This window comes from Saimiri boliviensis, chromosome 1, assembly GCF_048565385.1.
Source record: "Saimiri boliviensis isolate mSaiBol1 chromosome 1, mSaiBol1.pri, whole genome shotgun sequence".
Lineage (NCBI taxonomy): Eukaryota > Metazoa > Chordata > Mammalia > Primates > Cebidae > Saimiri > Saimiri boliviensis.
In genome coordinates, this window is record NC_133449.1 from 254,678,051 (window position 1) to 254,689,460 (window position 11,410).

The window sequence follows — 11,410 nt, forward strand, 5'->3', positions numbered from 1 at the left end:
ATTAATATTTTCGTACTTAATATTACGGCCTCAAGAGAAAAATATTGTCAAAAATATGAATTGTTTTATCTCTTGATACATATTTTCAAATGATGTTGAAACAAAATTTCTGACTTTTAAGTTTAAACCTTTTTACTATACTGTATTCCTTCGCCAATGATTGTGACAATGAAATAATCTTAAAGAAGCTAACTTTTCATTAAATCACTGTCCATAAAGTTTATGTGACAGCTTACTTTGCGATTATATTGAAATATAAGTGCTTTGAATCACCAGGTTAGGGGTGGTGGAGAGAAAAATAAGGCCAAATTTTACTCAACAAGAATGATATTTTAGTGAAGCACTAGTAAAATTCTTAAAAGAAAATAAATCAGAAGTTTCAGTCAAATTTCAACAGAAATAAGTGCCTAACCTCTTTTAAAATAAATTCTTGTTTAGCGGAAACTGATCTCTTCTTAAATATTGATAACTAATCGTTTTTATTTTAATTTATATTTCCCCAGAATTAAACATATTGAATTTCAAAAGGGAAGAAAAAGCATGTTCTTAAATTCCAAAATATGTATTAGCTATATTATATATTTATTATATATTTGAATGTTATTTAAATTATTGAATATCATATACGCAAAATGCAATTTAAGGCTTAGCTTTGCCTATAATGATAAAAACAGATCAAAATAACTTTAAAATTGTTAGCAAAGCCATGTTAGCTCAGTAGAAATAAAATAAAGATTGAAAAGATATCCAATGGCATTTTTGTAATAAAAAAGCTAAGTTAAATTCTTGTGATTATACAAAAACATTTGCTTTTATTTAGTTTAAATTATTTAAGTATGTAGAGTCTATGAGAAAAGGAAGTACATACATTAAAAATAGTACTTAGTCTACTCCCAATGGAACTGAGAATTATTTACATGATTATATTTCAATAAGAATCATGTTAACATAATGTTTCCCATTCATTTTTTTATGCTAAGTTAAACCCAGCTGATACTGATGAACACAGCACATTTAGTAAAAAGACAGAATTTAAGAATATTTTAAATTTAAAGCAGTTTGATAACTTTTAAATAAAATGACTCTTCAGATATGATTGGGCTTTTAGTAACTTTAATTCTTGAGACAAAATTTTTGAAAAGTACAATAAATAAGTTAAATGTAACAACAAATTTAAAAGTTACAGAGTTCATATTCCCTTCCCAGGGATGAAACTTCAGGATCTTAGGCCACATTTACTGATTCAGAATTAAATATTAAAGGAAACATAACAACTTAATACAATAGATTGTTCAATAAATAATAGTACAGGGCAACACATTAGAAGATCTGTTATGGTGAAGTATGGGAATTGTTTTTCTCTGGGTTTGTTTATATTTGAGTGTGGAGATCTTAAATCTGGGGTCTCTTGCCATAAAGGCAAACAGTTTTACACCCTTTTTGCATTCTTTACTGTTAAAGTATAAAACTTGATTTTCCAAATGATGACCTTGCATTATCAGGAAATAATTTTAAAAAAATACTCTACAACTTGTAAATAAGACCTGCTAGAATAATTTTATTAAATGTCTATCATATTAAAAATTCACTTTTATAATGCTACTTTTTACTTACATGATGTTTGAAAAATGGCTTTTACGCCGGGCGCGGTGGCTCAAGCCTGTAATCCCAGCACTTTGGGAGGTTGAGGTGGGTGAATCATGAGATCAAGAGATCGAGACCATCCTGGTCAACATGGTGAAACCCCGTCTCTACTAAAAATACAAAAAATTAGCTGGGCATGGTGGTGCGTGCCTGTAATCCCAGCTACTCAGGAGTCTGAGGCAGGAGAATTGCCTGAACCCAGGAGGCGGAGGTTGCAGTGAGCCGAGATCGCGCCATTGCACTCCAGCCTGGGTAACAAGAGCAAAACTCCATCTCAAGAAAAAAAAAAAAAAAAAAAAGAAAAGAAAAAAGAAAAAGATAAATGGCTTTTTGCCCCTGTATTATGCATATTGTAAATATAGACGTAATATGGATTTCAATATAATTATATAACACCTACAATAATTTATAAGTGTAGTAAATATGAAAGGCTTGTTATGGCATTTATTCCAAGTTTTTTTTTTGTTTGTTTGTTTTTTAGAGACAGAGTTTCACTCTTGTCGCCCAGGCTGGAGTGCAATGGTGTGATCTTGGCCCACTGCAACCTCTGCCTCCCACGTTCAAGCCATTCTCCTGCCTCAGCCTCCCAGGTAGCTGGGATTACAGGCATGTGCCACCATGCTCAGTTAATTTTTTATATTTTTAGTAGAGATGGGGTTCCTCCATGTTAGTCAGGCTGGTCTCGAACTCCCGACCTCAGGTGATCTGTCCACCTCAGCCTCCCAGAATGCTGGGATTACAGGCGTGAGCCACCGTGCACAGCCTATTCCAAGTTTTATATTCAATGGGAATCATTAATATGTCCCCTCAAACTTCATATGCTGAAGGCCTAACTGCCAATATGTCTATATTCTGTCCGATATAGAGTCTTTAAAGATGTAATTAAGGTTAAATGAAGTCATAAAGATGGCAACTTGATACGATAGGATTAAAAGAAGACATCAGAGAGCACCTTCTCTCTCTGTCATGTGAGCACACACCAAGAAGGCAGTCATCTGTAAGCCAGGAAGGGGCTATCATCAGAACCCGAGTCTTCTGGCACTCAGATCTTGGACTTGCAGCCTCCAAAACTGTAAGAAAATAAATTTTTATAGCTTGAACCGCTCTGTCTATGGTATTTTATGATGGAAGCCCAAACTAACTAAGACAATGCATATTAATTAGAAGTACTGTAGGTTTTTGATTCAGTGATGCTCAGATTCATTGGGTCATTCTTTTAATCATTATGAATGATACATGCACATTTTCATAGTCTTTTTTTCAACATGATTTGTCCTGTTAGTGCCTTCCTGAGGCTTTGGGATAAAGTGTCACTCTTAGGAAAGTTAGAGTTTATAGAAATTTGTTTATTTGTTGGACTCATACCACTGGCTAAGTCATAGCTATAGGACAGTAATTGTTATAGAATATATCTGAAAATTCTTTCTCAGACTCTTTAAAGCTTGCCTAACTTAAACACAGCTGAATGGTCCCGTAATAACTTTACACAATTCCATCATTGTTATTATAACCACAGTAACAGGTTCCCATACATATAAAACCAGGGAGTTAGCTACAGGCAGCCGTCCAACCCATTCGTTAATGATGCGATCGAAGACATAAATGCTGGCATGCAAACAGCACAGGATGCGTGCAGACACAGTGATGGGCCTTGTCTACTTGTTTTCTTGGCGTGCATACTTCTCAATTTTGAGCAGAATCTCGAGATGTTCCACTACTGCCTCTTTTGTAGTAAAAGTTTGGTTTTCAAAATGGGCCTCTTTGAGGAGGAGATGTGACATAATAGGAGTCCTGTGGAGCAGAAATGGAAAGCCTTCAGTTCTTTTTTATGTTATACTACTGATAAGGTCTGTGTCCTTGGGTGAAGTGTACAGACGGTTTAGGCCTTAGCGCTCTCATTCATAAATAAACATACTGAACTTGATCAGTTATTTTCAAGTGAGTCTCCACGGGGATGGAGACAATAGGTGTGGGCTTATTGCCTGAGAGTCTGTAGTCGCTCACTCATTCTTCAAGCCTGGAGACACTGTTTTTATCTTTAGCATAAAGGGCTCTCTTGTTTTGTTTATTTAAGTTTTTCACTGCCTGGACTTGATGACATTGAATGTATTTTTTTATTTGTAAGCAATTCTATGATTTTATATTATGTTCACAGTTTAACTGATTAGAGGCCAACCTTCTCACCAGAATTTATTCAGGCTGAAATATCATTGTCCATCTTAAAACAAGTTATTACATACTTTCTAGAGATTCTATTTTATATCCAGCTCTGTGCTTGATTACTTAGTATTTGAGACAAAAATAAAATAGGTGGCATTTTCACTACATTCAATTATGTTGATGTTATGATTTCCCAACTTTTTTCCTGGACACCTTGGAATTTTCTGTTCAGAGATCTTTTACTGGTCCTCTCTCCTGTCCACAATTCTGGTGCCACATAGATGTAGACAATATACTTAGTGTTAGGTGTGTTAGAAGCAATGCATTTTATAAAACTTCTGGGAACAACAAGTAAGCCTGGGTGGATTAATTAATCTCTTGTTCTTAGAGGTTATATTTTATAACTATCATCCAGAATTTCCCAGTAACAACTTAAATTGCACACTAGTGAAGATTTATAACCTTGAAGAATTTAGAAAACATTGCCAGAACTAGGACCTAACTATTTGAACAGCTCTCAGCTATCCAAAGGTATTATGGTAAAGATAGTCTCCTTTGGCTGGGCATGGTGGCTCATGCCTGTAATTTCAGCATTTTGAGAGGCCGAGGCAGGAGGATCATGAGTTCAAGAGATAGAAAACATCCTGGCCAACAGGTGAAACCCTGTCTCTACTAAAAATTCAAAAAATTGGCTGGGTGTGGTGGCATGCGGCTGTAGTCCCCGCTACTCGGGAGGAGAGGCAGGAGAATGGCTTGAACCTGGGAGGCAGAGGCTGCAGTGAGCTGAGATCGCACCACTGCACGCTGCATGCCCCCTGGCAACAGAGTGAAACTCCATCTCAAAAAAAAAAAAAAAAAAAAGATAGTCTGCTTTTAAGCTATATAAAAAGCATATATGCTCAGTCTTCTAAAGAAAGAGAAAAAGACCAAAACAAAAAGGGAAAAATTCAAAAACTGAATTATTAATAGAATGGTTTAAACAGATTATTTAAAAACAGTTACCTGAAAGGTTAACCTCTCATTGACTTTATGAGAAAAAGAATTGAAGATGCAACTTTACAAGCTATTATGGAAACTGAATCTTGCAGAAACGATAGTGGATAAAGACACAGGTATTAGTGGTTGCCAAGTACATTAAGAAGTAGAGAAAACAGGAAAAGATAGCTAAATTAGAAATGAGAAGATTAATGCACCAAATAACATTAGGCAGGCTGATGATGTCGCTTTCTTTAAAGTGGTGAATAGGAGCTCATTGCTATCTAAATGTCAGTCACTTTGGCACCTCACAAATTTATCCCTGATGTCTCCTTGGAGAATGGGTGGGTTGGCAAAAAAAAAAAAAAAAAAAAAAAAAAAAAAAAGGAGGGCACCAGGATTAAGTTAAACTTCCTCCAGGAGACTCTGCTGCATATATGAAAAGGAGGCCATGTGTTACCTGTTACCGGGATTTTCCAGCCGTCATCAGGCTAGAATTGTGGGAAAAATGAGAAATGAAAAGAAGCAGAGCTGCCGCCTAAGATGAGGCTGGGGTTGTGATATTAGCAGACAGCCGAGAGGGACACAGTGGATCATGGCTTCCAGTCTATTCCAAAACCAGTAAAAGAGAAAGCAAAGTATTTAGAATAAGGATTTACAATTTTTTTTTTTTTAATAAAAGAAAGCTAGTAGAGATTAGAGGAGCGAGGATGATACCAAACAGCACTGAGAAAGGAGATGAAGGAAGGTGAAATGAAAAAGAAATCTACACCTCTTTTTCAGGAACATTTAGCCTCATCAAGCAGTCATAAATTTGTGTCTTTTAACATGTTCTGTCTGGTTAGCTTTACCAAGTTTATTTTATTACAGGCTTTCTGCTAGTTATTACAGCCACCTTGGCGAATGAGGGCTGAGAAGTGTTCCACATGAAATATTCATTGGGTTTATAGCTTTAATCTTAAAAGTAAAAGCCTAAGTGAAAAACTGGAATAAAAAGAGTTTTAGTGTCCATTTTATATCTGTGAGAGCCTGGCGAGAGGAGAAAGGGAGGAGGAAGCTCACAGGAAGGAACTGTGTGGAAAGATCTTGAAGGAAAAACCGCTTTTAAAGGGCAAGTCTGGGGACATGGGGGGAAAAAAATGAAAGAGACAAAAGAATCTGAAGAATTGAAAACTGTTAGGATGAAGCCAAGATGTGACTTCAGCAGTCCAGTGTGGGAAATTGCTGTTAAAGGAAATGGAGAGTTTCAAGAAGTTTTGTCTGAGCTGGGGTGAGTAGCCCCTTGGCTTCATTCCCCAGGCAGCATGGCAGTTATGAGAAGAACCTGGCAAAGAAGTCTTCAAGAAGGGCAGGATTCACTTGAATTAGCAGAATAATTACAGTATAAGATACTTCCACAGAGCATTTGCTCTGTACCACACACTTCACGTAAGTTACTTGGTTTACTTCTCACAAACAGGCATCACTGACCCCATTTGACAAAGAGGGAAACCAAGACTCAAAGACTTAAATGACTTGTCCAGGGTAATAATGTCAAGCAGAAAAACTGAGATACATCTCTCTTTAGAGCCCAGGCCACTGCTTCCCAGTGGAATCTTCCACTTTTGGACATGCATAGCCATTGGCAGTGACCACCCTCCCCTCACGCCACTCCCCTGCTGTCAGTTTTGAATTAGAAGCAAGCAAGTGCTCCAGAAAAAGGCATACTAAATGCGTTAAAAAATGCAATAAGGCCTGTAATCCAAGCACTTTGAAGGCCAAGGCAGGCGGATCACTCGAGGTCGGGAGTTCAAGACCAGCCTGACCAACATGGTGAAACCCCATCTTAAAAAAAAAAAAATGCAATAAAGAAGCTACAGCCCAGAATCTATCTGTTCAAGAAAAAAGAAAATGCCAAGGCAAAAGTGGACTTTTATTCTGAGGGCATTTAGGCTTTGATACAATGGGTTACTCTAAACAGTGGTTCTTAGCATTTTCAACCTGCGCTTCACATTGGAAACCCTGGGGAGCTTTAAAAGAATCCTCATGCCTGGGTTCTACCCTAGAGATTCTGAATTTACTGGTCCGGGAAAGTTTTCCTTTGGAAGTTTTCATTGGAACTCCCCCAGGTGGTTATAATATGTGGTGAATTCAAGAACTATGGCTCTGCAAGATGAATCTAATAACGAGGCATATCCACTCCATCCTACAAACAAATAGCATTCATCTTTGCATCCCCTGTTAGTCTAGTGTCTTATGTACAACAGATGCTTAATAATACTGTACTTAATAGATGCTTAATAAATGTTTGGAGAATTAACTCGATGAACAGCAGAAGACTCATATATGGATAGCTCTGGTCTTTTGTTATCTGAGTATCCCCTTAGTGCCTTTAAATCTTTGATATTCACAGGAAAGTTTTACATGTTTTTCTAGTATGAATAAGCCTCAGCAGAGCTGGGCATCCATAATTTTCTGAATCAAGGGATATTTGTGTTTTCTCATCTGTTGCTAGTGTACTCCTTTTGTGTATAACCTTGATGTTAAAAACACTATGAGATTCCCCCAGACTCTTCTCTGCTTCCCTTCGGAAAGCACCATACCTCAGTCAAATATGGATTCCTTCAAGGAAGCTGACCTCTGGTGGCCAGATAGACAGCACAGTGCAGTTAAGAGCATGGATCTGAAATCAAGACATCCTGAATTCAAACCTAAGCTCTGTTTATTGCATACCTGTGTACCTCAGTTTCTTCATTTGTAAGATAACGTGAGAGGGTCATCATACCTACTTCACAGCAATGTGGTGAGGTTCAAATGAATTTGTGTATGTGAAGAACCTGGTACCTGGTTAGTGCCATAAAATTGTGTATCACTATTATAGGGAGAGTGGTTTTATTAAAATGAACTTATAATATTGTCTATAAGCGCCAATAATTTAGAAAAGAAAGATTTTTAGCAGATATTAACCACCTGTTAGAATGTACAGGAATATGCTAATGAGGGTTTTCAGGTGCTGCTCAGAAGGGGCATGGGATGGGCAGTAGGGATGGGTTCGGTGCCACCATTTGTTCTTTGCCTGGTCTATTGTATATTGAAGCCAACGTCATTGTACTCAATATATGGCCAAGATCCATGTGAATAAAATACACAATGTCTTATTATGATATCAGGAGTAACACAAAAGGCTGGGCATGATATTCATTCTTTGGTCACCTGTGTCTTCTGTTGTTCTCTTGCTTCCAAGCAGAATAGGCAAGAAAGGCAGTAGTCACAGCTTGTGCAGAAAAGTTGGTTGATTGTGGGCAGGGCACAGTCCTGATGACAGGCTCATGCCTGTCATCACAGCACTTTGGGAGGCCGAGGTGGGTGGATCAGGAGGCCAGGAGTTCGAGACCAGCCTGGCTAATATGGTGAAACCCCATCTCTACTAAAAATCCCAAAATCACCTGGGTGTGGTGGTGTGAGCATGTAGTCCCAGCTACTCGGGAGGCTGAGGCAGAAGAATTGCTTGAACCCAGGAGGCGGAGGTTGCAGTGAGCTAAGATTGCACCACTGCACTCCAGCCTGGGTGACAGACTGAGATCCTGCCTCAAAAAAAAAAAAAAAAAAAGTTGTTTTTTTGTGAAACAGTTTTGAAGATCCCAACATTTCCTCTCTATTTCCTCAGGCAAGAGGATGAGCTGGACTTTTAAAGGAGGAAGCATGGAAACCAGACAGGTATGCACAAAGTATGTCAGGTGAGAAATCTATTAATTCAGAAAAGCATCTAGGTTTGATTTCATAAAGCCTTATCTGAATAGGAGAAAAGGATGATAAAAGCCAGTTACTGAAAGATAATACAAGGGGAAAGAAATCATTTAGAAGTGATAAAAGTTATGCAATAAACCTTAATCTAAACAGTAAGTTACCTCAAATTGAGGTCCTAGGTTAGAAATCAGAATGAAACCCTGTAAAACTAATGTCCCACTTTATTTGGACTCTCAAGGATATTACATCAAATGATAGAATCTGAGGGCTGAGGATGGTTTATTCTGGGTTTCCAAGTGTGATTTTTCTGGATTTCAAAATGACTGTCTTGATATTTACTTTTTTTCTCCTGGGAAAGAAGGGAAAAAGCCTTCTACAGCATTCCCACTGTCTAGAATATTAGCTGTTACAATTCCTGTTGGCTGACCTCATGAAAGAGGACATTGCATTTGACCAGCTCAGCTTTTATTCCCCCTTTCTCACTGTAGATGTTACTGTACAACACACACTGAATACTGGATCAGTCTTGGAGAAGTATTGTAACATGACCTGCACAAAGAGACAAGTAATTCTATACGATTTTCTTCCAAGCTCAAACTGGCACAGATAAAGTTCCCCTGCATTAATTTATAATTATACCTTGTGCCTTTCTGGAAAATGCCTCAACTGTGCTTGGCTTAAAAAAAAAAAATCAATCTGCTCTTTTTCCAAAAAGTAGAGATAATTTAACATGTCATTTTTCATGCAGTTAGCTTATTGGCTGGTTTACAAGAACCGAACAAGTCTAAGCAAAATCAGCCATTGTGGTTTGTGTTCATGAGTGATAACCTTGTGCTTACAGCATGATGAAGGGCTTAGAGAAAAGAAAACAAAGGATTTTCTTTGTTAAAGGGACAAATGGACAACTTCTCTCTGCACCTCTAACTGACTTAAAATCGCTAAGTGTTTTCCTCTGTTTGTTTTTGTAGCTCACATTCATGATTCAGCTGTCTTCTTCTAAATGTGAAAAAGAAGCCGTGACCCAAAGTGACACAAAATATCAATACCTTGGATTATCCTGAGTCTCAGTCCCCTGCATCGCCAAGGGGCCTCTTAGATTTGAGATGGCTTGAAATACGTCGACGGAGACACTAATGTGGAATTAGGAGGCCTGAAAAAGAAGAAAGAAATCTATGGAAAAGCATACAATTCAGGATTAGTAAGCAGCTTAGAAATATTTATTCAGTGCTTACTATTCACAAACAGAAGCTATATGTAAGTGGAGAGGAAACTGCACATTTCCAGCAAGTGGCCAGGATTTAACTTAGTGACCCCAGTCCCCAGAGGGCAGCTGACCTCAATATTTAATCCTGGCTCACTGGGGACAAGAATGAAATTCTAAGTAGTAAAAGAAGTGCAGCCACAAAATGAAAAGAGCTTACTTACTCACCTACATGAAGGCCGAGGGAATTCTTCCAGCTCACAGTTCAGGAAAGAAGGGTGTTTTGTCACGGGCATTTTCTAAAGGGTCCTGAATCTGGAAGACTCCCAAATTCTGAAGTTTCTGGCTATATATGAATGTCTGTGGTCAAACTTAGTTTCAGGAAAAGTTAACACAACTGAAGTGTAGGTTATAAAGTCTGTATTTTAGCAGAAGTTTTGAAAGACTTCTGCTAAAGGAGATTTCATACAGGAATACTTCTTCTTTAGTACGTTATTATTATTATTATTTTTTTCCATCAACAAGGGAGGATGGCCGATTATCTCCAGACCTGGGCTGTGGCATTAGATACGGCTCCTCAGAAGCCTAGGACCCCAGCACCTTTCTTATTGTATAAATCCCTGCAATCTTTTAATAATTTTTCTCTTGTCCTAGGATTGCTCAGGCAACTACCTCTGGCTGAGCAGAACAAGAAGGACATTTAAGCATAACCTCTATAAGGAAGTTTATAGTGGACCACCCAGAGCCCACAGCAGCCTGCTCCTACCTTTTCCCTGAGAAATATAAGAAGATTTATAGGACTAGACATTCAGCTTATAAACAGGAAACTCACTTTGGGAATTCCCTTGAGATAAGCCAGGAATGCATTTGTCAGCCAACTTGCCTTCAAACGCCTCAAGAAGAGGAAAAGTGAATCCTGAGGAGAAGAGCGCTTGTTAGTCTTGTAAAATCCTTTCTCGCCTGTAGAAGCATCCCTAGCAGGACCTTGAGACTGATTGTGGGTGTGGTCACCTCCCCAGAGATAACAGCTCCTGCACTAAAAGGCAATGTAAGACTTCAGGTCCTCGGGAATGCTGATTATCCTAAATTCAGGTTGATGGGTGTGCCTCTTCCCCTGGGAGTGGGTTTTGAAACTGGCCAGACATTTTATTTGTCTTAGTGATGGGAGGTGTGGTACAGACACAAATTCTTTGCTACTTTTTCCATTGAAAGTTGAGGCCAACCTGGCCCAGCGGTGCATGCCTGTAATCCCAGCACTTTGGGAGGCGGAAGAGGGAGGATCACTCCAGCCCAGTAATTGGAGATCAGCCTGGGCCACGTGGTGAAAGCTTGTCTCTATTAAAAAAACAAAAAGTTAACCAGCTTGGTGGCATGTGCCTATTGTCCGAGCAGGAAGTCGAGGCTGCAGTGAGCCATCATGATCACACCATGGCACTCCAGCATGGGCAACGAGAGCGCGACCTCGCCTCACAAAACAAAACAAAACAAAACAAAACAAAACAAAACAAAACAAAACAAAACAAAACAAAACAAATTCTCTCCCTTAAGAGAGAATTAAGCTTTATAAGTGCGTGACAGAACAGATGCTGAGCCAGTTTCTGTGCCCAGGCCTTATGAGACTAGTGATTTTCCCTTCTTCTTGCTTGGAGCACCCACTTGGGGAGCCCTGATTCAACATACTCGGAGTCTGATGAGACCATGTGG

General features: G+C 38.6%; 1 long non-coding RNA gene across 1 annotated transcript; it reads right to left on the minus strand.

Annotated features, from left to right (window-relative positions):
- Window positions 1-2,305: 2,305 nt before the first annotated feature.
- LOC141583506 (uncharacterized) lies at window positions 2,306-10,473 on the minus strand. Its single transcript, XR_012516138.1, has 3 exons — window positions 9,935-10,473; window positions 9,552-9,655; window positions 2,306-3,435 (listed from the first exon to the last, which is right to left on the minus strand). It is a non-coding gene; the product is annotated as an uncharacterized LOC141583506 (long non-coding RNA).
- Window positions 10,474-11,410: the final 937 nt, after the last annotated feature.